Source organism: Heterodontus francisci, chromosome 2 (genome assembly GCF_036365525.1).
Source record: "Heterodontus francisci isolate sHetFra1 chromosome 2, sHetFra1.hap1, whole genome shotgun sequence".
NCBI classification, from domain to species: Eukaryota; Metazoa; Chordata; class Chondrichthyes; order Heterodontiformes; family Heterodontidae; genus Heterodontus; species Heterodontus francisci.
In genome coordinates, this window is record NC_090372.1 from 189685869 (window position 1) to 189712479 (window position 26611).

The following is a 26611-nucleotide window of genomic DNA, read 5'->3' on the forward strand; positions in this document are numbered from 1 at the left end:
AGTGAGGCTTGTGTCAATCACTAGAATGCACAAAGTTCACAGCATGCCCAGCAATCAGCGAGGTGAGCTTTGTGTCAATCACTAAAATGCACGAAGTTCGCAAAATGTCCAGTTTCACGGAGGATGCAATACTTCCAACTCATGACGCATTTTTTACGGCTGTGAATTTGGTAGGGCACTAGTCAAAACAGATACTTGGAAACAGGCTTCTTTAGTTTTCAAACAGTACACATTAGATATGCAGGATTGCCTGACTACTGATGAATGCTCTCTCTTCAATATTTTAACAGTCATCTCCACTGAGTGCCATGAACAAATTGGCAGGCAAACACGTCTTAATGAATTAGCCTAAATGCTTTCCATGTACTGCTGATCTTTTGCGATTAAATTATTACAGGTTGATAATTTATATCTTTAAGTCTTATAACAAGGCAGGACTTAAAACGTTTCATTGTAAATTAACATGGGCATTCAGACTTTTTGCATTAATGAGTAACATTCTGAAAGACATTTTTGTCATTAGTTTGAACTGATTCCTGTGAATGATTCCGGCAGGGTAGAATTTCCTTCCCCATCACACTCAGGGCAGCGGAATTAGAACAAAGGAGACAAAAGTTGGGCATAGCAACAAAAAAAAGCCCTCTATAAATAGCCTTATTCAGTAAAGTAGATGAGTTGTCTGATAAAATAGAAAGATTCTGCTTACTGCAGAGGGTGACGTGCGCATTATCTGTGGAGCAAGTCTGTGGCAGTTTCACCTCGGTAGGTAAATGACAGTCACCTTGATGTCGCCTCTCATTGAAGGTCACAGTCACTGAATTCTCACTCCACTAACCTGAGGAGAGGTGATGTATGGTTCCAAGTGCCATGACTGATGTGAAAAGTGGCTTGCATCTTTTAATCAGCAATCTTAACCGGCTAATTTACTGCTGACTCTGCTGCAGCCTCATTAGGTTTATATAAGAAAAATGAAGTGAGAGTAGCCGAAAGCTGTGCTAATGATGTCAAGGACCCCTCAGCAGTGGGTAGAGACTGATTTACCTCACTGTTCATGTCGTCTGTTATTGGTGTCTGCTCAGACGGGCCTGGTATTAATTCGCTGGTATATCATAGGTAATAAGGAGATGAGGTTGCTTTTCTGAATGCGGGATTCCACCAATTAATTTTTAAAATATAATAAATAGGCCTTTGCATATGACAGGAGACGCTGGTAATAATGCCAGACAGCACAAAGTATAGGTACTGCCCTGACTGAATTCAAACTCAGCTGAAGCAATGGGGAATTTCTCCTGCCTGTTTGCTGCTAAGTGAGTGAAAAGACTTTGGAGCCTGATTCCAACAGGAAAAGCTCAAAGCTGAATGGCACAGCCAAAAACAAAATGCTTGAAAAATCTAAAAGCAGTTTTCAATTAGGCCTGCTTTGGAGCTGCATCATTCAAATGCAGTGACCCTCAGATGACAGGCCATTTTCAGTCATGTAAGTACTGCTAGTAATCTCTTCTGTCAGAGCAGTGGTCAAGCATGATCCTGATGGTGACAGTGAGCTCACAGGTTCCTCATGCGGCCTTGGAATTATGGTTGCGTGAATATTTGCACACAGACATTTAAACGTGTGCAGATTCAGGTCCTGTGTCTGGTATTTTAACAGTGGTATTGACCTGCATATTTAAAAAAAAGAAAGACTTGCATTTATATAGCGTCTTTCACAACCTCAGGCCATCCCAAAGCACTTTACAGCCAATGAAGTACTTTTTGAAGTGTAGTTGCCATTGTAATATAAAAAATACGACAGCACATTTTGTGCACAACAAATGGCAATGAAAGAAATGACCAGATCATCTGCTCCTTAGTTATTGGTTGAGGGATAAATATCAACCAGGATATTATGAGAACTCAGAATCACATAACACCTCTGCTCTTCTTCAGGTAGTGGCATCTTTTACCTTCACCTAAGATGGCAGACATGGCCTCAGTTTAATGTCTCATCCAAAAGACAGCACCTCCAACAGTGCAGTACTGCACAGAAATGCCAGCCTTGGTTATATGCTCAAGACTCCAGACTGAACCCACAATCTTCTGATTCAGAGACAACAGTGCTACCACTGAGCCATATTTAAAAAAATTAAAATAGTTTAAACACCTCTGTTAAAGTAGTGGACGAAAGAACTTTAAATGCATCTGTGTGCTAATATCTTCACCGCATAATCTCAAGGACGATGTAAGCATGAGTAAAAGAATGAGCTGCCTTCTATTTTCCAAATCACTATTATTGAGCAATTAACAGCAGAGAGCTTCTCTAACAATTTAAAGGGGATATTAGAGGTGCAGAAATGGTCCTAGAGATGATTAAAGCAAAATAGATTTAATTTCAATGGGATAACTTTGGCCAATGATTGGCTTCCCTTTTCCTCACCTGAGGCTACCCCTGATTGTGGTTGACAGGGCCCTTGACCACGTGTGTTCCATTTCCTGCACTTCTGCTCTCACGCCTTTGCCTCTCTCCCAGTATCACCATAGGGTTCCCCTTGTTCTCAACTTTCATCCCACCAGCCTCCATATTCAACAGATCATCCTCTACCATTTCTGCCACCTCCATCATGATACCACCAACAAATACATCTTCCCCTGCCCTTTCAGCATTCCGAAGGGACGGTTCCCTCTGCAACACCATGGTCCACTCTTCAATCACCCCAAACACCCTCTCCTCTTCCCACGGCACCTATCCATGCAAACGCAGGAGATGTGACACCTGTCCTTTTACCTCCTCATTGTCCAAGGACCCAAACAGTCCCTCCAGGTGAAACAGCGATTTATGTGTACTTCTTTACTTCACTGTATTCACAATAGTCTGTTCTGCACTGAGGAGACAAAATGCAGATTAGGCGAGTTCTTTTAGGAACACCTCTGTTCAGTCTGTAAGCATGAGCCCAAACTTCTGGTCACCTGTCATTTTAATTCTCCCTCTTACTGACCTTTCTGTCCCTGGCCCACTGCATTGTTCCAATGAAGCTCAAGGAACACAACCTCATCGTTCAATTAAGCATTTTACAGCCTTCCAGGCTCAACATTGAGTTAACAATTTCAGACCATAATCTGCTCCCATTTTGTTTCCAATTCTTTGCATGTTTTGACACAGGCGGTTAAGGCACATCTTTTGTTTCTTTTCTTGCCCCATTATATCTGCATGACTCTATCCTGTGTTCCACACTATCATAGGCCTTCCCTTTTGTTCTTTGTCTCATCCTCCCTCATATTTTTGTTATTTGTACATAGGATGTGGGAGTCACTAGCTAGGCCAGCATTTATTGTCCATCCCTAATTGCCCTTGACCTGATGGACTTGCTAGGCAGTTTCAGAGGACGTTTAAGAATCAGCCACATTACTGTGGGGCTGCAAGCCTTCTCTGAAGGGCATTAGTGAACATATGGGTTTTTACCACAATGGCTTCTATGGTCACCAGTAGACTGGCTTATAATTCCAGATTTTATTAATTGAATTCAAATTTTTACTATCTGTCATGGGGGGATTAGAATTTATATCCCCAGAATCTAGACCTCTGGCTTATTAGTTCAGTAACATTATGACTACACCACCTGCTAAAGACTGCTTACAGTTCCAACTTTTCTCCAATTCTGATGTAAGTTCACAGACCTGAAATGTTTATTCTGCTTCTCTCTCCTTAGATGCTGCCAGACCTGCTGAATATTTCCAGCATTTTCTATTTTCATAAAAAGTATTGAATTGGATGCAGGCAATTGTAGGCTGTATCATAAGGACATGTATATCAATGATTGGATAAGAACCAAGTGGCTTTAGAAAGGGAAAATCTGCTTGAGAAATCTCTTTGACTTCTTTGAGAATTCTACATTCAAAGTAGATAGTCGAACTCCCTTTGATATGGAACATTAAAGAAGTTTTTGCTAAAGCCCTGCATGAAGGACTCTTAATGAAGCCAAAAGTCACAATGATTCAGGCAAGAACACATGACTCAACAAGACATTTGCTAAAATACAGTGCTCGATGTACACTTGGGAATGGTGACGTATCAGACTGGAGGACATTGTCACGTCAATGTGATTTGTTGAATGCTAATTTTCATTAATCCACTTCTTGGAGAACTGAATTTATATTTTTTAAACAAATTTAAAAAGGAACAGATAAAAGATGACTTTGCTAGCAGCTTAAGATGGCCACCTAATTTGGAACTGTATCCTACGTTGCAAGGCCTGTGAGGTGGAGGTGAAATGTCTACTCATCCCAGCAAGAACTAAAACCCAGGAAGTTTAAGGGAACTGCCTGTTCTCTTTAGCAAGAAGAAATACACTGCTACCGTGCTTGAAAAACTGGGTGACTGTCATGTGAAAGCTCCCCCACCGCCCCCCACCACCAATCTGTGGTTTTAAGATGGTGTTTCTCTCCAGCAGGTTGAGAAGAATCTGGACTCTGACATGTGTAGACCCAAGAAGGGATCCCTCTCTCTCTCCATTCCAGCTTGCAAGCTTCAAACCGTGCCTGCTGACTGACCAGCTTTGCATATTCCGGCTACGATCAGGAACACTGTTGGAGGAAATCATCCGCATCGCTGTCTCCAAGAGATCCACCAAGTCAGTCATCTATCGCTTCAAACTAAAGCCTTAGGACCACCGAATTAAGCTAGCAGCCAGCCGAATCACCAAACTCCACAGACTGTATACCTTTTTTTCTATGGATTATAACTTGACCAATTTACACCTCCCCACTCTGTAATCTATTTGTGTGTTTGAGAACCTCTAGTGTGTGTGCGCGTGTGAAAGTTGGTGCACAGTTTATTATTTTACGTAGTTCGGTTTAAGTGTGATAAAGTTAATTTCTTTCTTTGTTAAATTCAAGAAAACCTGTCTGGTTGATTCTTGTTATGGTCATAGAAAGTAAGTAATCAAACACCTACTGAATTGGCCAGTACATCCACTTTAAAAAAGAACTAAAGCTGTTGTAGTCAAACAAGGAGAGGGAAAAGAGGGAAGTCCTTCGACCTCTCCTCACCTGACCGTAACAAAGTGTTCCCATCCCGGACGAGTCAATGCTTGGACCCCATTTGTTTTTAATCACTGTAAATGACCTAAGTTTGGGGCAACAAAACCAACCATAATCTTGTCAAATTTGCATGGATGACATTAAAATGTAAACAGGGGTTTAATTAGTTTATGCAATTGGGAGGACAAATGAAAAATTATATTCTAACAGAAAGCCATTGTAAAAGGAGGCACCATAATCAAAAAATGTGCATTGTAAGTGTGCAATGAATCAAATTAGAAGAGTGCATAGATACAACAGCAGCAACTGGTTTTTAATGTAATAAACCTCCCAAGGCACTTCACATGAGCATTATAAAACAAAATGTGACACTGAGTCAAATAAGGAGATGTTAGATCAGATGACCAAAAGCTTGTTCAAAGAGAGAGGTTTTAGGAGTGTCTTAATGGTTGCAAATGAGGTAGAAAGGTGGAGAAATGCATAGAGAGAAAATTCCAGAGCTTAGGGACTAGGCTACTGAAGGCACAGCCACCATTTTTTTTTATTTGTTGGAATGTGAGCATTGCTGACAAGGCAAGCATTCATTGCCCATCCCTAATTGCACATGAGCAGGTGTTGGTGAGCCATCTTCTTGAACCACTGCAGTCCATGTACAGTAGGTACACCCACTGTGCTGTTAGAGAGGGAGTTCCAGGATTTGGACCCAGAGACAGTTAAGGAATGGCGATATAGTTCCAAAACAGGTTGGTGACTGACTTGGAGGGGAACTTGCAGCTGGTGGTGTTCCTATGCATCTTCTGTCCTTGTCCTTCTAGGTGGTAGAGGTCGCAGGTTTGGAAGGTGCTGTTAAAGGAGTCTGGGCAAGTTGCTGCAGTGCATCTTGTAGATGGTACACAATGCTGCTGCTGTGCACCGATGCTGGAGGGAGTGAATATTTAAGGTGCTGGATAGGGTGCCAGTCAAGCGGGCTACTCTGTCCTGGATGGTGTCGAGCTTCTTGAGTGTTGTTGGAGCTGCATTCATCCAGGCAAGTGGAGAGTATTTCATCACACTCCTGACTTGTTCCTTGTAGATGGTGGACAGGCTTTGGGGAGTCAGGGGGTGAGTTACTCACATCAGAATTCCCAGCCTCTGACCTGCTGTTGTAGTCAAAGTATTTATATGGCTGGTCTAGTTATGTTTCTGGTCAATGGCAACCCCCAGGATGTTAATTTTGGGGGATTCAGCGATGGTAATGCCATTGAACATCAAGGGAATATGGTTAGATTCTATAAAAGCAAAATACTGCGGATGCTGGAAATCTGAAATAAAAACAAGAAATGCTGGAAATGCTCAGCAGGTCTGACAGCATCTGTGGAAAGAGAAGCAGAGTTAACGTTTCAGGTCAGTGACCGTGAAACGTTAACTCTGCTTCTCTCTCCACAGATGCTGTCAGACCTGCTGAGCATTTCCAGCATTTCTTGTTTTTATATATGGTTAGATTCCAGCTTGTTGGATATAGTGTCACGGTCAAGTGAGGAGGGATCGAAGGGCTTCCCTCTTTTCCCTCCCCTTGTTAGACTACCGCAGATTTAATTCTTTCTTCAAGTGGATGTACTGGCCAATTTAGTAGGTGTTTGATTACTTAACCATAACCTTACTTGACCATAACAAGAATCAATCGGACAGGTTGGCTGGAATTTTACGCCGCCCCAGTGGGTCGGATGGTGGTGTGGGGGTGGCATAAAACTGAGCGGCAGGCTCCGGGAGGCCTAACCGCCCCGATTCCACCTCTGACTAAGCTTACGGAGGTCTGGTGGGGGGGTGAGGGCGGGGATGAGAAGCGGCCCGCCCGCCCAAGGCCAATCAAGACCCTTAAGTTGCCACTTAACGACCACTTAAGGGGCCTTGCCCGCCTCCACGGGTATTTTACCCATGGCAAGCAGTTGTGCTGGGGACGTGAAAGGCCGCCCAGCTATAGCTGCCAGCCTTTCCGCACCCCGGGGGGGGCCTGGCAACCGGGAACAAGGTGCCCGATTGAGGGCCGCCCCCTCCTCCCAACCCAACCCTGGGATCCAAGAGCCCCCCTCCCCCCAAACGACCACCCTAGCCTCACCAGGGCACGACCGATTCCCCTGGTGAGGCAACCCAAACTTACCTTCAGTCCCGGCTCCTTGGTATCCTCCTCGGTTGGCTGGGTTGCTGTCCCAGCAGTGGCCACCCTCATGTGGGTGGAAGTCCCTCCTCGGGCCAATTAAAGCCTAGGGATCCGTAAAATACGGGACGGATCCCCAGGCTGGGCTGAAGCGGGTTCAGCAGCGACATTTACGTCGGAGTCCAGCTCCCGTACACCCAGCGTAAAATTCCGTCCGTTTTCTTGAGTTAACAAAGAAAGAGGTTAACTTTATTGTGCTTAAACCAAACTAAAAAAAACACACCAACTTTCACTCTCACACACACACTAGAGGCTCACACGCCCACAAATAGGTTACAAAGTGGGGAAAGGTAGATTGGTTGAGGTCGAGTCCATAAAACAAAACGTATACTGTCTGTAGAGTTTGGTGTTTTGGCAACTTCTAGCAGAATTCAGTGGTCCTGAGGTGAGGATAGATGATTGGTTCGGTGAGTGCCTTCGAAGACAGCGCTGCAGTTGATTTCCTCCATGGGGTTTCTGATTGTAGCCGGTGTATGCAAAGGTGGTCAGTCAACAAGCAGGCTTTGAAAACTTCCAAGCTGGAATGGAGAGAGAGAAAGAGAGGGACCCCCACTTAGGGTCTACACATGTCAGAGTCCAAAAGCTTCTCCTCTGCTGCAGAGAAAAACAGCAGCTTATAAATACAGATGGGGAGGGGCTTGTCACATGACGGTCACTCAGTGATTCAAACATAGCATTTAGCAGTAATTCTTCTTCTTGCGAAAAGAAAAAGGACAAACAGTTCCTTTAAACTTCCTGGGTCTTGGTTCTTGCTGGGAAATGCACAGACATTTCGTCCCGTCAACACAGTTCTTTGCAATGTAGGATACAGTGTTGCAAACTTAGATGATCATCTTAAGCTGAAAGGATGACTTTGCTGGCAAATTGTCTTTTAAAAATGTCTTTTAAAAAATAAATTGATATTTCCAGTCAGTGGATTAACGAAAATTATTGTTCAACAAAACGCATTGGCATAACAATAGTCATTGCTTGTCACTTGTGTGTGTGTATGTTACTTGCCACTTATCAGCTCGAGCCTGAATGTTATCCAGGTCTTGCTGCATACAGGCAGGGACTGCTTCAGTATCTGAGGAGTTGTGAATGGAACTGAACACTGCAATCATCAGCGAGCATCCCCACTTCTGATCTAAAATAAAACAAGAAATGCTAGAAATACTCAGCAGGTCTGGCAGCATCTGTGGAGAGAGAAGCAGAGTTAACATTTCAAGTCAGTGAACCTTCATCAGGACTGATCTTATCACTTCTGATCGTATGGTGGAGGGCAGGTCATTGATGAAGCAGCTGAAGATGGTTGGGCCTAGGATACTTACCCTGAGGCACTCCTGCAGCAATGTCCTGGAACTGAGATGATTGGCCTCCAACAACCACAACCATCTTCTTTTGTACTAGGTATGACTCCAACCAGTGGAAAGTTTTCCCCGATTCCCATTGACTTCAATTTTGTTACGGCTCCTTGATGCCACACTCAGTCAAATGCTGCTGTGATATCAAGGGCAACCACTCTCACCTCACATCTTGAGTTCAGCTCTTTTGTCCACATTTAGACCAAGGCTGTAATGAGCCAAGTGGCCCTGGCAGAACCCAAACTGAGCATCAATGCACAGGTTGTTGCAGTTTAAGTGGCGCTTGATAGCACTGTCAATGACACGTTCCATCACTTTGCTGATGATTTCAGGGGTAATGCCGTCCTTCCCAGGGGCTTTTCCGCTGACTAGAGAATCAATGGCATCACTGAGTTCTGATTTTTTCCAAACTACAACAAAGTTAACATCTGTAGCCCTTAAAGCTGCCAGAAGCGCTGCACAAAGAACAGCCAGGCGCTGCGCAAATGACGACTGGCAACACCTATGCAGTCATATCCAAATGGTCTCTGACACAGGAAATATCAGAGGGATGTATGATGGCATTAAGAGAGCCTTTGGGCCAACCGTCAAGAAGATTGCCCCCCTCAAATCTAAATCAGGGGACACGATCACTGACCAATGCAAACAAATGGACCGCTGGGTGGAACCCTATCTAGAACTGTACTCCAGGGAAAATGTTGTCACTGAGACCGCCCTCAATGCAACCCTGTCTCTGACAGTCATGGATGAGCTGGACGTACACCATTAACATACTGTTTGCCTTTGCTCCATGACCTTCTGGTCAGCTATTCTGTGACCTTGTCCTATCAATACCTTCTCTTTTGTTAGCTCTTGCCCCACCCCCGCTTTACTTGCTTAAAATCTTTTACATTTCTTATATCTGCCAGTTCTGAAGAAGGGTCACTGACCTGTAAAGTTAACTCTGCTTCTCTCTCCACAGATGCTGCCAGACCTGCTGAGTTTTTCCAGCACTTTCCATTTTTATTTCAGATTTCCAACATTCGCAGTATTTTGCTTTTATCCTCGTAAATCTCCTCTGTACTGTCTCTAGTGTAATTACATCCTTAAATGACACGGGCAACAGGTTTTGCATGACCTCAAGTTTATGAAGAATAGAATGTGAGAGACTAGCCAGGAGTGCATGTGAATAGACAAGTCTATAGGTAACTCAGGCATCAATGGGGGTTTCAGCAGCAGATGAGCTGAGGCAGGGGCGGAGTCGAGTGATGTTACAGAGCTGGAAATAGGCAGTCTTAATGATGACAGTTATGTGGACGGTAGCTCATCTCGGGGTCAAATATAACAGCAAGATTGTGAACAGTCTGGCTTAGTCTCAGACTGTTGCCAGGGAGATGGATGGAGTTGGTTGCTAAGGAACGGAATTTGGATTGGGGACCAAAAGCAATGGTTTGGATCTTCCCAGTATTTAATTGGAGGAAATTTCTGATCATCAAGTACTAGAAGTTGGATTAGCAATCCGATAATTTTGCAACAGTGGAAGAGTTGTGACTGAAAAAAGGGACCCAGAAATAACCGTTGACACATTGAGGTTGAAATTCCATATTCAGCCCTGGGAAAATCACCTGGCTCGGGACCAAAAAAGTGGGCGGTTGTTTCTAGTCTCCGCCCCATTCTTTTGATCCAGCCGTTTTCCAAATGGGGAAATATGGGTATATCTTCCATCAGCCGCTCCCTACATTAAGGGGACATATTTAGGGTATTCCCAGGCTACCCCTTGTATTCTATCCTTTTTGCCTTCAAAAACTATATAAAACACCGGTTTGGCCTTAACTGGAGTATTGTGTCCAATTCTGGGCACCACACTTAAGGAAGGATGTGAATGTTTTTGAGAGAGCACAGAAAAGATTCATGAAAATGGTTCCAGGGATGAGGAACTTAGGTTATGAGGCTAGATTGGAGAAGCTGGGCTGTTCTCCTTAGAAAAGAAAAGGTTGTGAGGAGATTTGATAGGGGTGTTCAAAATCATGAGAAGTCGAGACAGAGTAGATGGGAAGAAACTGTACGCATTGGTGGAAGGGTCAAGAACCAGAGGACACCCATTTAAGGTGAATGGCAAAAGAACCAAAGGTGACATGAGGGAAAACTTTTTTATGTGGTGAGTGGTTAGGATCTGGAATGCACTGCATGGAGGCAGATTCAATTGTGGATTTCAAAAGGGCATTGGATAACAAAGAACAAAGAACAAAGAAAATTACAGCACAGGAACAGGCCCTTCGGCCCTCCAAGCCTGCGCCGATCCAGATCCTCTATCTAAACATGTCGCCTATTTTCTAAGGGTCTGTATCTCTTTGCTTCCTGTTCATTCATGTAACTGTCTAGGTACATCTTAAAAGACGCTATCGTGTTCGCATCTACCACCTCCGCTGGCAACGCGTCCCAGGCACCCACCACCCTCTGCGTAAAGAAATTTCCACGCATATCCCCCCTAAACTTTTCCCCTCTCACTTTGAACTCGTGACCCCTAGTATTTGAATCCCCCACTCTGGGAAAAAGCTTCTTGCTATCCACCCTGTCTATACCTCTCATGATTTTGCACACCTCAATCAGGTCCCCCCTCAACCTCTGCCTTTCTAATGAAAATAATCCTAATCTACTCAACCTCTCTTCATAGCTAGCGCCCTCCATACCAGGCAACATCCTGGTGAACCTCCTCTGCACCCTCTCCAAAGCATCCACATCCCTTTGGTAATGTGGCGACCAGAACTGCACGCAGTATTCCAAATGTGGCCGAACCAAAGTTGTATACAACTGTAACATGACCTGCCAACTCTTGTATTCAATACCCCGTCCGATGAAGGAAAGCATGCCGTATGCCTTCTTGACCACTCTATTGACCTACGTTGCCACCTTCAGGGAACAATGGACCTGAACACCCAAATCTCTCTGTACATCAATTTTCCCCAGGACTTTTCCATTTACTGTATAGTTCACTCTTGAATTGGATCTTCCAAAATGCATCACCTCGCATTTGCCCTGATTGAACTCCATCTGTCATTTCTCTGCCCAATTCTCCAATCTATCTATATTCTGCTGTATTCTCTGACAGTCCCCTTCACTATCTGCTACTCCACCAATCTTAGTGTCGTCTGCAAACTTGCTAATCAGACCACCTATACTTTCCTCCAAATCATTTATGTATATCACAAACAACAGTGGTCCCAGCACGGATCCCTGTGGAACACCACTGGTCACACGTCTCCATTTTGAGAAACTCCCTTCCACTGCTACTCTCTGTCTCCTGTTGCCCAGCCAGTTCTTTATCCATCTAGCTAGTACACCCTGGATCCCATGCGACTTCACTTTCTCCATCAGCCTACCATGGGGAACCTTATCAAACGCCTTACTGAAGTGCATGTATATGACATCTACAGCCCTTCCCTCATCAATCAACTTTGTCACTTCCTCAAAGAATTCTATTAAGTTGGTAAGACATGACCTTCCCTGCACAAAACCACGTTGCCTATCAATGATAAGCCCATTTTCTTCCAAATGGGAATAGATCCTATCCCTTAGTATCTTCTCCAGCACCTTCCCTACCACTGACGTCAGGCTCACTGGTCTATAATTAGCTGGATTATCCCTGCTACCCTTCTTAAACAAGGGGACAACATTAGCAATTCTCCAGTCCTCCGGGACCTCACCCGTGTTTAAGGATGCTGCAAAGATATCTGTTAAGGCCCCAGCTATTTCCTCTCTCGCTTCCCTCAGTAACCTGGGATAGATCCCATCCGGACCTGGGGACTTGTCCACCTTAATGCCTTTTAGAATACCCAACACTTCCTCCCTCCTTATGCCGACTTGACCTAGAGTAATCAAACATCTGTCCCTAACCTCAACATCCGTCCTGTCCCTCTCCTCGGTGAATACCGATGCAAAGTACTCGTTTAGAATCTCACCCATTTTCTCTGACTCCACGCATAACTTTCCTCCTTTGTCCTTGAGTGGGCCAATCCTTTCTCTAGTTACCCTCTTGCTCCTTATATATGAATAAAAGGCTTTGGGATTTTCCTTAACCCTGTTTGCGAAAGATATTTCATGACCCCTTTTAGCCCTCTTAATTCCTCGTTTCAGATTGCGCCTACAATCCCGATATTCTTTCAAAGCTTCGTCTTTCTTCAGCCGCCTAGACCTTATGTATGCTTCCTTTTTCCTCTTAGCTCGTCTCACAATTTCACCTGTCATCCATGGTTCCCTAATCTTGCCATTTCTACCCCTCATTTTCACAGGAACATGTCTCTCCTGCACGCTAATCAACCTCTCTTTAAAAGCCTCCCACATATCAAATGTGGATTTACCTTCAAACAGCTGCTCCCAATCTACATTCCCCAGCTCCTGCCGAATTTTGGTATAGTTGGCCTTCCCCCAATTTAGCACTCTTCCTTTAGGACCACTCTCGTCTTTGTCCATGAGTATTCTAAAACTTACGGAATTGTGATCACTATTCCCAAAGTAGTCCCCTACTGAAACTTCAACCAGCTGGCCGGGCTCATTCCCCAACACCAGGTCCAGTATGGCCCCTTCCCGGGTTGGACTATTTACATACTGCTCTAGAAAACCCTGCTGGATGCTCGTTACAAATTCTGCTCCATCTAGACCTCTAACACTAAGTGAATCCCAGTCAATGTTGGGAAAATTAAAATCTCCTATCACCACCACCCTGTTGCTCCTACATCTTTCCATAATCTGTTTACATATTTGTACCTCTATCTCACGCTCGCTGTTGGGAGGCCTGTAGTACAGCCCCAACATTGTTCCCGCACCCTTCCTATTTCTGAGTTCTGCCCATATTGCCTCACTGCTCGAGTCCTCCATAGTGCCTTCCTTCAGCACAGCTGTGATATCCTCTTTGACCAGTAATGCAACTCCTCCACCCCTTTTACCTCCCTCTCTATCCCGCCTGAAGCATCAGTATCCTGGGATATTTAGTTGCCAATCATGCCCTTCCCTTAACCAAGTCTCAGTAATAGCAATAACATCAAACTCCCAGGTACTAATCCAAGCCCTAAGTTCATCTGCCTTACCTACTACACTTCTTGCATTAAAACAAATGCACCTCAGACCACCAGTCCCTTTGCTTTCATCATCTGCTCCCTGCCTACTCTTTCCCTTAGTCACGCTGACTTCATTATCTAGTTCCTTACAGGCTTTAGTTACTACCTCCTTACTGTCCACTGACCTCCTCATTTGGTTCCCATCCCCCTGCCACATTAAACCCTCCCCAACAGCATTAGCAAAAGCACCCCCAAGGACATTGGTTCCAGTCCGGCCCAGGTGTAGACCGTCCAATTTGTAATAGTCCCACCTCCCCCAGAACCGATCCCAATGTCCCAAAAATCTGAACCCCTCCCTCCTGCGCCATCTCTCAAGCCACGCATTCATCCTGACTATTCTTTCATTTCTACTCTGACTATCACGTGGCACTGGTAGCAATCCTGAGATTACTACCTCTGAGGTCCTACTTTTTAACTTGGCTCCTAACTCCCTAAATTCTGCTTGTAGGACCTCAGCCCATTTTTTACCTATATCATTGGTGCCTATGTGCACAACGACAACTGGCTGTTCACCGTCCCCCTTCAGAATGTTCTGCAGCCGATCTGAGACATCCCTGACCCATGCACCTGGGAGGCAACATACCATTCGGGAGTCTCGTTTTCGACCACAGAACCGCCTATCTACTCCCCTTACAATCGAATCCCCTATGACTATCGCCCTTCCACTCTTTTTCCCGCCCTTCTGAACAGCAGAGCCAGTCACGGTGCCATGAACCTGGCAACTGCTGCCTTCCCCTGGTGAGCCATCTCCCTCAACAGTATCCAAAACAGTATACCTGTTGTGTAGGGAGATGACCGCAGGGGACACCTGCGCTGCCTTCCTGCTCTTTCTCTGCCTTTTGGTCACCCATTCCCTTTCTCCCTCAGCAATCCTAATCTGCGGTGTGACCAATTCGCTAAACGTGCTATCCACGACCTCCTCAGCATCGCGGATGCTCCAAAGTGAATCCATCCGCAGCTCCAGAGCCAACATGCGGTCCAACAAGAGCTGCAGCTGGACACACTTCCTGCATGTGAAGGAGTCAGGGACATCAGCCGTGTCCCTGAGCTCCCACATTGAGCAAGAGGAGCATCACACGGGTCTGAGATCTCCTGCCATTTTTAATCTTAAGCTTAACTTAGTCTGAAACTTAGATAAATGAAAAAGGAATGAAAAGTTTTTACCAATCACACGATAAAAAACAAAGTAGAAAAAGCCTTACCTTATCTACACACCACCGAGTCCTTTTTTTTTGGTTAGAGGAGGAGGGTGGGTGGGAGACACTACCCGTGTAGTGTCTCGGGTTCAGAAACGGCCCAAATATATAGGGTTTTACTTACCCAGCAACCCCTTGGTCCGCCGTAAACAAAAGGAAATTAAGTTTAAGCTGAAACTGACCTTCCCAACTGCTCACTCGCTCACACTCTCTGCTCCCGAATAAGCTGCTGCAATGAAAGGCAAGTTATTTTAAACGGCCCAAATATATAGGGTTTTACTTACCCAGCAGCCCCTTGGTCCGCCGAAAACAAAAGGAAATTAAGTTTAAGTTGAAACTGACCTTCCCAGATGCTCACTTGCTCGCACTCTCTGCTCCCGAATAAGCTGCTGCAATGAAAAACTAACTGAAGAGAAAAAGTTGCAGGGCTACAGGGAAAAGACAGGGGAGTGGGACTGGGTGAGTTGCTCTTGCAGAAAGCTGGCACAGACACGAAGGGAAAATTAGCCTCCTTCTGTGTAGTGACATTGAAAAGCCTGAGCAGAACTCACACCTGCAGTCTCAGGAACTTGTCTTTTGAAGGTTTGCAGAGAGTCAGCACTCACTGCACTTGCTGTGAGTTAGGAAAACAGGCAGTAGTTTGATGGTGTTATCCCAGGAGGACTCTGGATTCATTTCTTTTATTTCATTGTTTTAAATGTGTTCAATTTGCTTTCAGATTAATGGCAAACTGTTTCCTCCCTTCCATCATTTTCAGTCTCTGCTGGATTTTTGATAAAACAGAAAATATCTGGACTGAAGGGACAAAAGATGGTTCTTAGTTTGTCTAAAAGAAAATACCAGATACTGCAGCGAACAAGAGGAGATACATGCTCAATGAGGAGTCTCTTTGTTTAGGTGGTGCTGGCTACATCTTTCCCATTGCTTTAATGGACAAGTGGAGGATCTGCTGAGCCCCTAGGAGAATTATATTCAAAATATATTGTAAGCAAAACAAATAAGTATCCTGATAATATTGATTATTTATTATGCATGGCATTTATCCCACAACATACTTCAGTATTAATAGATATCTTCCAAGGGAGTCAAGCTTTATGTTTAGCATATATATGATTACTGAGACGAATTCAGATTGAATTTGTCATGAATTATATATAGTATAGGAAGATCCTGAATGTGCAATCAGGCAAGTTCACCTAGAAATTGTTTTGAGCCAATGCTACTCAATCTTGAAGTAATTCAATTCAAAATCTTTCACGATAAACAGAAATTACAGTTGGCAATACTAGCTCATGAATATTCTACAACATCAATAAGAAGCTACTGCCTTTGACCCTGATACAAACTCCATACTTTCATGATCAACACTATGCCCCTTCCTGGCTGAACCATACTCTTCACAACCCTGACCTGGGCTGCTGACCCCTTATCCTCTCCATCCAAAGACCAAGCACAGTTCTACTCTAATCTCAGCCCATCTGCTGATGATATCCTCATGTTTTTTTTTTGGTCACCTGCACTGAACTATTTCAATGTTCACCTAACCAGTCTCCCCTCTTCAAATCTCGATAAGTTTCAGCTCAACCAATAGTCTGATGTGGATATCCTGTCCTTTACCAAGATCTGTTTGTCCATCACCCATGTCCTTTATGACCTACTTTGGCTGGTTCCTAATGCCTCCAATTTAAAAATCTTACCTTTGTATTTAAATTCTTCCAAGGTCTTAACCCTTCTTATCTCTGTAACTTCTCCCAATATTATGGGCTGCAAATTATTCCGGGAGCGACCCGCCTCGACCCCCGACGCCATGAAGGCCCTGCCACATTTTACTGTCGGCAGCAGTGAAGCCTCGGTGGGGCCTTCATTTTATATTAAAATTAATCTGAAAACATGCAAATAAACCTACCTGATCCCAATGGCCATCCCACCCAGATATTCCAGCCGCCGGCCGCAACTCCCGCGCCTTCGGGTATCTGCACGGACGTCCAATGCGTGACACTGGTGGGGAGGGGGGAGCAGTGAAATTCTCAGGGTGGGGTGGGGGAGCAGGGAACAGTCTTTTGATTGGTGGGGCATGGTGGGAAGGGGTTAAGGTTTAAAGTTAATAAAGGGCGGGAGGAAGGTCGGAATCTGCATAAAAGTTTTTTTGGGGGGATGGGAAATTAATGAATCGATTCTGCCTTGGGGATGTGGGTGAGGGGAGTGAAAATTTTATTCCACGTATAACTTTAATTTTGAACGTTTGTTCCCTTTAAAAATGCAAATACTAGTGAAGGGCTTGAAGCCCTTTAAAAATGGTGCCGTCACCTGCGCAGTGGTGCCGGACGCCATTACCAGGGACAGAGATGCCACCCCCTTTACATCATCAGGGGTGGCCGTTCCGTCCCCTCCATTTAAATGAGCCCCCGCGCGATATATTGCCGCCAAGAATGGAAGTGAGCTTATAAAATTCAGCCCTGCAACTCTGTGCATATTACTTTGGCCTCTTTTGTCTCCCATTGCTCTTTTTCCCCATTATTGCTGTCATGATTTCAACCACCTGGTTCCCAAGCTCTCAAATACCCTCCTCCTTTATTCTCTCCTCCTTTAGGACCCTTTCTAAAATCCACCTCTTTATCCAAGCTTTCAGTCACCTTTGTATATATACATTGGTGACACCCAGCTCTACATCAGCTCTGAGATGAGCCAGAACTTTGTCTCAACTTAACACCAGCCAGACCAAAGTCAATAGTGTGCTACCTCAGTGTCCTCCTTGTTTCTTAACTAAACTTCAATTGCAATACCCTAATCGCCACTGAGATTGCCTGTTTTCTCCTGAATAGCATAGCCTACCTCTACCCTTACTTTGCCTGCTGAAATGCCCATTCACGCTTCAGTCACTGCCAGGCTCCAATTTTCCAGTGTTATCTTCATCAGGCTCCCAAGTTAGACCCTATGTTAAATCCATCAAACTCTTGCATTGTTCACATCTAAGCCTGCAGTAAATTCTATGTCTGTGTTATGTCATCCTCCCCAATCTACATTGGTTCCCCAAACTCCAGAAGATGGAATTCAAAATTCTCACTTATTTTCAATCATCTCCAGCTCCAAAAGTCTACTTTTCTGGTTCTGTACTCATCTGAATTTCTCCCTTGCTCTGCCACTGAAAGTTAACATTAAAGTACAGAAAATCATGATTTCCTAGGGACCTGCTCCCTGTGAGCATTACTTCTTGCTGGAAATGCTGGATTGCACAGTGGCGCAGTGGTTAGCACCGCAGCCTCACAGCTCCAGCGACCTAGGTTCAATTGTGGGTACTGCCTGTGTGGAGTTTGCAAGTTCTCCCTGTGTCTGTGTGGGTTTCCTCCCACAGCCAAAAGACTTGCAGGTTGATAGGTAAATTGGCCATTATAAAGTGCCCCTAGTATAGGTAGGTGGTAGGGGAATATAGGGACAGGTGAGGATGTGGTAGGAATATGAGATTAGTGTAGGATTAGTATAAATGGGTGGTTAATGGTTGGCACAGACTCGGTGGGCCGAAGGGCCTGTTTCAGTGCTGTTTCTCAAAATCTAAAATCACTGAATTGCTGTTATTGGTAGGGCAATAAAGATCTCCATTATTGGATGTCATATTATGCTTGTAGGACTTGGCAGCAGATATGTCATTGGATAATTGAATGTAACCATATTTGCTGAACCTTATCATAAATGGGAAATCCTTTCTGCTAGACTTATGCAAACAGTACACATTTACATAAACAAAAGAGAGATAAGATCTGACCTGTTGGTCTCGATAAATTAGGCCAACCTTGATTGAAACAAAAGACAAGTGAGATAAATCATGCAATCCTGGTCACTGATAATGTTGGAACTAAGCAGTCTGAGACAGGGGAGGTTTCTTTGATTAATTCCAGTCTATGGGGAATAACCAGGAGATAGAAAAACAAGAACTTTAATTAAAGTCGCAAAGGTCACAGAGGAACAATTGGAATAGTTGTGTCAAAAGAATTTTTGTAGAACTTGACAGAAATTACTTTCATTCTCATGAAGGAGAGAACATGTTGGAAATTCTCTTGGAACAATGATGCTTGAGGACAAGGAAAGCAAACCACAACCTACAAAGCCTTAACATTAACAGGGGAGATACAGGCAGGCCCCAGGCTGGAATTCCCTAAAGAAATGTCAAGAGCACAGATAACGGTATAAAATGAAAGAATGAAAAGAAAGAACTTGCATCTATATTGCATCTTTAATTACCTCAGAATGTCCCAAAGTGCTTTACAACCAATGAAGTACTTCATTGAAGTATAATCACCATTGTAATGTAGGAAACATGCCAGCCAATTTGTGCACAGCAAGATCCCACAAATAGCAATGAAATAAATGACCATATGATCTGTTTTAAGTGCTAGTTGATATCTATTTGCCATGACATTGGGAGAACTCCCCTGCTCTTCTTCGAATAGTGTCATGGGATCTTTTACATTCACCTGAGTGGGAAGACAACACCTCCAATAGTACAGCATTTACTCAGTATTGCACTGAAGTGGCAGCCTATATTATATGTTCAAGTCTCTGGAATGGGGTTTGAACTCTTGACCTCAGAATCACAGAATCACAGAATAATACAGTGCAGAAGAGGCCCTTCGGCCCATCGAGTCTGCACAAATACAAGGGCGGCACAGTGGCGCAGTGGTTAGCACCGCAGCCTCACAGCTCCAGCGACCCGGGTTCAATTCTGGGTACTGCCTGTGTGGAGTTTGCAAGTTCTCCCTGTGTCTGCGTGGGTTTTCTCCGGGTGCTCCGGTTTCCTCCCACAAGCCAAAAGACTTGCAGGTTGGTTGGTAAATTGGCCATTATAAATTGCCCCTAGAATAGGTAGGTGGTAGGGAAATATAGGGACAGGTGGGGATGTGGTAGGAATATGGGATTAGTGTAGGATTAGTATAAATGGGTGGTTGATGGTCGGCACAGACTCGGTGGGCCGAAGGGCCTGTTTCAGTGCTGTATCTCTAAAACTAGATACATTAAAGACACCTGACCTGTCTACCTAATCCCGTTTGCCAGCACTTGGCCCATAGCCTTGAATGTTATGACATGCCAAGTGCTCATCCAGGTACTTTTAAAGGATGTGAGGCAACCCGCCTCTACCACCCTCCCAGGCAGGGCATTCCAGACCATCACCACCCTCTGGGTAAAAAAGTTCTTCCTCAAATCCCCCTTAAACCTCCCGCCCCTCACCTTAAACTTGTTTCCCCTCGTAACTGACCCTTCAACTAAGGGGAACAGCTGCTCCCTATCCACCCTGTCCATGCCCCTCATAATCTTGTACACCTCGATCAGGTCACCCCTCAGTCTTCTCTGCTCCAGTGAAAACAACCCAAGCCTATCCAACCTCTCTTCATAGCTTAAATGTTCCATCCCAGGCGACATCCTGGTGAATCGCCTCTGCACCCCCTCCAATGCAATCATATCCTTCCTATAATGTGGTGACCAGACTGCACACAGTACTCCAGCTGTGGCCTTACCGCTGGAGTACACCTCCTGACTCAGAGGTGAAAGTGCTATGCTGAACCAAGTAAGTACATGTCAGAGCTCTCATTGTCTTAAATGGAAGTACATGAAAATGTCATGAGCTATGAATTTCGTCACTAAAGTGAGAGATGTGGACTGGAAGGTACCTTCCTTCCTTGTTGATGTTAACTCATCCACATCTCAAGGCAGTTTCCAGCAGAGAGAGCAGAAAGAGAGGTAAGGTCTTTAAGGCCTTCCAAGTGTGTCTTGCAACATCCACATCCATTGTTGGTGGAGCCTCTTAAAGTATTTTGCCGTGAGGCATCTAGCTAGAGAAAGAAGTAAGGGACTCCTGTGGCAGGGAAGTGTGGCCTGGATCTCTGGTGGATTTTCCTGGCATCTGGCACACTGCTTCCTGGTACCACCATTTGGAATTTAGCATCAGGCTGTGGGAAGCAGTGGTAAGGGCGGTGAGGTCCCCTCATAGAGAGAGAGGGCCTAAAAGCAGCCTTCTTTTCTTCCATTCTGGCCTCCACTTGTTATTTTGTGTAGGCTGAGTCATACTAGGCCATTGATTTTCAGAGCTACTGGGCGCTACTTCTTTAGGTGTTGCAGCAGCCACTGGAATTTGGAGCTGGACATTGATGCTCTCCCTTTGGCAATGGGAATCTTGTGCATCTTCAACAATCCCTGACCTGCACGAATTCCATCCTGAACAGGAAAGTCCAGCCCTGAGTGTCAAGAGCTGAAAATTATTTCATTCCAAGCATTGATATCTCTCACAAAATTTAAAAAAAAAAGCTTAACTTGAAAAGATTTAAAAATGACTAGTAGATTCCCAATTTCAATCTATTAATTGCAAACTATAGACTACATGCTTTATCAAACTCATGAGAGGAAAACTGGGGCAATTAGGTTGCGCCAGTTTTTTCAGCATAATTCAACCAAAATTGGCCAAACTGACATAAAAGATTTCAGAATTTTAAGTACAAATTACATTCCGCGCAAATCAGGTTTCCACGATCTTTTGCATTAGCTTTAAAAACAATATTTTAGAATGATACCTGACCTACAACAGTGTCTATAACCCCAGGGGAGATGGTGACGTAGTGGTAATGTCACTGAACTAGTAATCTAGAGGCTCAGGCTAATGCCCTGGGGCACAGATTCAAATCCAACCATGGCAGCTGTTGGAATTTAATTTCAATTAATTAATAAAAATCTAGAATTGACAGCTCAGTAATTGTGGCATGAAACTATCATCAGTTGTTGTAAAAAACCTATCTGGTTCACTAACATCCTTTAGTGAAGGAAATCTGCTACCCTTACCTGGTTCGGCCTACATGTGACTCCAGACTCACAGTAATGTGGTTGACTCTTAACTGGCCTAGTAAGCCACTCAGTTGTCAAAGGCATTTAGGGATGAGCAACAAATGCTGGCCTTGCCATGAAAGAATTTTTAAAAAATCAATTTAATATCTAGTGTGTGGTTTTGTTAATTGCATCATTTTTAGGCCTCTGAGGAGGGTATTAAAATTAAGCTGGTTCTTTTGGGTGCTAGGAGGCACATTTAAAAGCTTTAGAGTTTTTTTTAGTTGATAAAGGGACTAACAACCGTCCCACAATATAACTAGCAAATGGCTCTGTATATTTTTTTTAAGTCATTTTCAGTTATTTAAAATCAGGTTGTTCAGAGGTGGTGACTAGTCTGATTAAACTGCTTATCTTTTTGCAATAAATTCATTTTCAGCTGCACTAAACAAGATTACCAAGACATTAGTCTTAAATATATCAAGGAATATTTTTAAAGCAAATTCTTTTTAAAAATTATTTGCTAAAACACTGCCCAATGACGCTGGTTCATGGCAGATTTTCTGTTCAGTGATATGCAAGTGGAAACTTGAGGAAAAAAAGCTCACGCTAGCTAGTATAATTTGAGCCCGGATTTCCAATCGCACCCAATTTGCGCTTACATTGTATAGGTTTGGCCAAAGTTTGGACAAACTGCCCTAAAAAAAACCCCAGAATAACCAAGTGGAAATCCCAGGCCTAACTGGTGCCATGGAATCTTCAACATCCCAAATGAACTACTGGAACAGGCGGACAAGGTCTCTTTTTAACTTCTCAGGGCTGAATATCTAATCAAATGCTCCTGGTGCAGAGTAGCACTGCAGGGAGTGTTAATTGGGAATTATAGGCCTGCAACCCTTTATTTTCCATCCATTAATTCAATAAGTGGATAATTAGGTGTTCTCCAAGTTTCCTGACCAGCGCTCTCTGCAAGCAGTGCACCTCACCAGGAGTGGCTGACTGGGAAATTAGGCCTTAAATTCAAAAAACAGTACAACTATCTTGTAACGCTGCATTAGATTGTCAGTCCATCTTCTGTGCTCAATTCTTAGAGCCTGGCTTGAGCCTCCAATGTTCTGACTCAAAGAGAAGGAAGTTGCAAACTGTGCCAAGCCGACATGCAACAGAGAACCATATTTCAAATTTTGCACTTCTCGATTTACTGTTTTCACACTTAAGTAAAGCAATGTGTGATGTGACATATGAGGTCCTGTCATGGAATAATGCCCAAATTTAAAATCTCTTAACATGCTAACAACCTATCATGCTATTGAATGTTGACACAGTTTTATTTACACTAATTATTGGCGTTTAATGCAGTCTTTCCAATCCAGTATTGAATAAATAGGGCCACAGTTGGAACGTTTGCAGGGATGTACATTATTCCTGTTTTAGAAGCAGTTTGATTTTTAAAAAGTAGAAAGTATTTCCCTCTAGGAGCTTAATATCGTGTTCTATCATCCACCTCAGCTTGCCTGGGATCAGGTGTTACATACTGCGAGTAAATAGCAGGAACTTTATAGGCTTAACATGATTTTATTCATTACACAATCTGTCAAAACCACTGGGCACTTATCATTTCATAAAGGTTAAATCGAAACTTTCACTCAACTCCTTGTGCTGTATTCAGAGCTTTCACAGCATGCTGTGGGAAAAGTGTGTTATCTAATAGCAAATAAAAAGCATATTATCTAATATCTAATTTCACCATTCAGCAATGTAACAACAAAAATAACGAATGGCAAAAATGGCAAAAGGCACACAAATTACATCATTCAAAACTAAGCCCAAGTGCAGTGAACTATTTTATTATTCATTCACAGCATGTGGACATCAAAGGCAAGGCCAACATTTATTGTCCACCCTTACTGCCATTGAGAAGGTGGTGGTGGGCCACCTTCTTGACCTTGTTACGACCAGGTGAGAAAGGGATCTAGGGTTCCCTCTCAGCCTTCACCTGGTCTTACTGTAACAGGGTTTAATTTTAAACTCACTGTTTTCTTAGCTCCCCCTTAGTGAACCCTTGTTCAATAACTTCCAATTATAAGGCAAAGATACTAGCAAACAGGTTTTCTTAGGTTTAAAGAAAAAAGGTTGAACTTTATTAAACTTGAACTCTAATTCAGTTAACGCCTATGGATATGCGACACACCCACACTAGCATGCACACGCGATACACACATGTAGATAGAGACAGAAAAGAGCAGAAGAAAAAAAGTGGAAAAGTTTGAGGCCATATCTAGAGATGGCTTTAGTTACTGTTCATCGAACTCACTGTAAAGACCTTGATTGTAGGTTGGTCTTGCTTTTCGTTGGGGCCCAGTATTCTTCTTAAACCTTGTTCGATGTAGGAGACTTTTATCTCTTGAAGTTCATGTGTCCTCAGTGGGTCCACAGGCCTGTGAGAAAGAGATGGGAGCAGACAGAAGAGGTCTTCTCACTCCAGAAGCAAACAGTCTTTTTTTGAGGTCAAACTCTGTACAATTCAGAAAAGAAAACAGTTGTCAAGCAGGTTAGTCAATTGACTATCTGGTCTGACCATGTCTGTTTGTGGATTCTCTTGTCTTAGCCGACCCTGGAATGTCTCTTCTTACACACAATACCTTGTGCTCAAAGTCCATTGTGAGTTAAATTGGAGCAGGGAATAGCCCCTTTGTCCCTCCAAGCACTGTCTGTTAGTATGCAAATGTTCTGTTCCAGCCACAGCTGATCTGTTTAACAAGTCATTTCCTCGCTCCAGTAACAGTTTATAATCAATGTTTATATGACAAAATTAATATGCCTCATTCTTGGCAGGTGGGGGTCGAGCATGATAACCTGCTGCAGTTCTTTGTTGTAGCGGTTTGGTACAACTGAGTGCCTTGTTAGGCCATTTCAGAGGGCAGTTAAGAGTCAACCACACTGCTGTGGGTCTGGAGTAACATATAGGCCAGACTGGGTAAGGACAGCAGATTTCCTTCCCTAAAGAACATTAGTGAACCAGATGAGTTTTTGTGGCAATCTAGTGGTTTTGTGGGCACCATTACTGATACCAGCTTTTTAGTTCAGATTTATTTAGTTGAATTTAAATTCCACAGCTCCCATGGTGGAATTTGAACATATGTCGTTGGATCATTAGTCCAGGTTTCCAGATTACTAGTCTAGTAACATAACCGCTATGCTACTATAACCACTATGAACAGGTTGCTCGTCACACTTTCCCCCATTTAGTGACACTGAATATTTATCAGCCATTTCTCATTCTCCTGTTTAATAACTCTTCATTTGAGGATCTATTTCTCAAAGAGGTGCTTAACATTATTTATTGATAAGACAGTGAATGAAATATTGGTAGCCTCAGCCACTTGTGGATACTCAAAAACAGTTAACTCAATAATTCCTTAAATAAGCATTTAGTAAAACATAATTTTACAGTAAATTTCTGTTTCATTTATTGCTTTTATGTACAGTTTTATTTTTACAACTCTCCAATTTTATGAATCTCATGAAGAAAATACAATTAGAGTTTAATTTATGACAATGTTGTTTGATGGCCTGAAACATGTCAGTGCAAATCATTAGTCACTGCAGCATTAGTCACTGGCAGTAATTTTTATTCATTGTTGAGTGGCTTTTAAAAGTTTATCAATCACAATTAAACTATATGAAGGTGTGATTTTTATGCTGGAATTTTATTAAGTGTCAAGTGTCATACTTGCTACATTATACTTTAAAACTTATTCGAGAAAATAGAATTGTTCCTGTTTATAGGCATCATTGAGTGAAAAAGGCTCACTGATTTTCATAAAATGATATAATCCTGCAGCACAGAAGGAGGCCATTCAGCCCAATATTCCTGTGCTGTCTCTTTGAATGAGTCATCCAATTTCACCCACTCTTGCACTCCTTCCCCACATCCTAGCAAACCTTTTCTTTTCAAGTATTTATCCAATTCCCTTTTGAAAGTTACTACTGAATATGCTTCCACCACTCTTACAGGCAGTGTATTCCAGATCATAACAACTCATTGCTCCTTATATTCCCTGTTATTTTTGCCAATTATCTTAATTCTGTATGCTCTGTTTATATTCTGATACCACTGGAAACAGTTTCTCCTTATTTACTCTATCAAAACCCTTCATAATATTAAATATCTTTATAAAATCTCCCTTTAATCTTCTCTCTCTATGAACAATTTTAGCTTCTTAGTTTCTTTAGCTTCTAGTCACTTCACATAACTGAAATCTCTGAGTCATAGAGCCATAGAGTTATACAGCACAGAAACAGGCCCTTCAGCCCATCATGTCTGTGCCAGCCATCAAGCACCTCTCTATTCTAATCCCCTTTTCCAGCACTTGACCCGTAGCCTTGTATACTATGGCGTTTCAAGTGCTTATCTAAATACTTCTTAAATGTTGTGACGGTTCCTGCCTCAACCACCCCTTCAGGTAGTGTGTTCCAGATTCCAACCACCCTCTGGGTGAAAAAATTTTTCCTCAAATCCCCTCTAAACCTCATGCCCCTTATCTTAAATCTATGCCCCTTGGTTATTGACACCTTCGCTAAGGGAAAATGTTTCTTCCTATCTACCCTATCCATGCCCCTCATAATTCTGTATACCTCAATCAGGTCCCCTCTCAGCCTTCTCTGCTCTAAGGAAAATAACCCTAGCCTATCCAGTCTCTCCTCATAGCTGAAATGCTCCAGCCCAGGCAGCATTCTGGTGAATTTCCTCTGCACCCTCTCCACTACAATCATATCCTTCCTATAGTGTGGCAACCAGAGCTGTACACAGTACTCCAGCTGTGGTCTAACTAGAGTTTTATACAGCTCCATCATAACCTCCCTGCTCTTATATTCTATGCCTCGGCTAATAAAGGCAAGTATCCCATATGCCTTCCTAACCACCTTATCTACTGGCACAGTGGCGCAGTGGGTAGCACCGCAGCC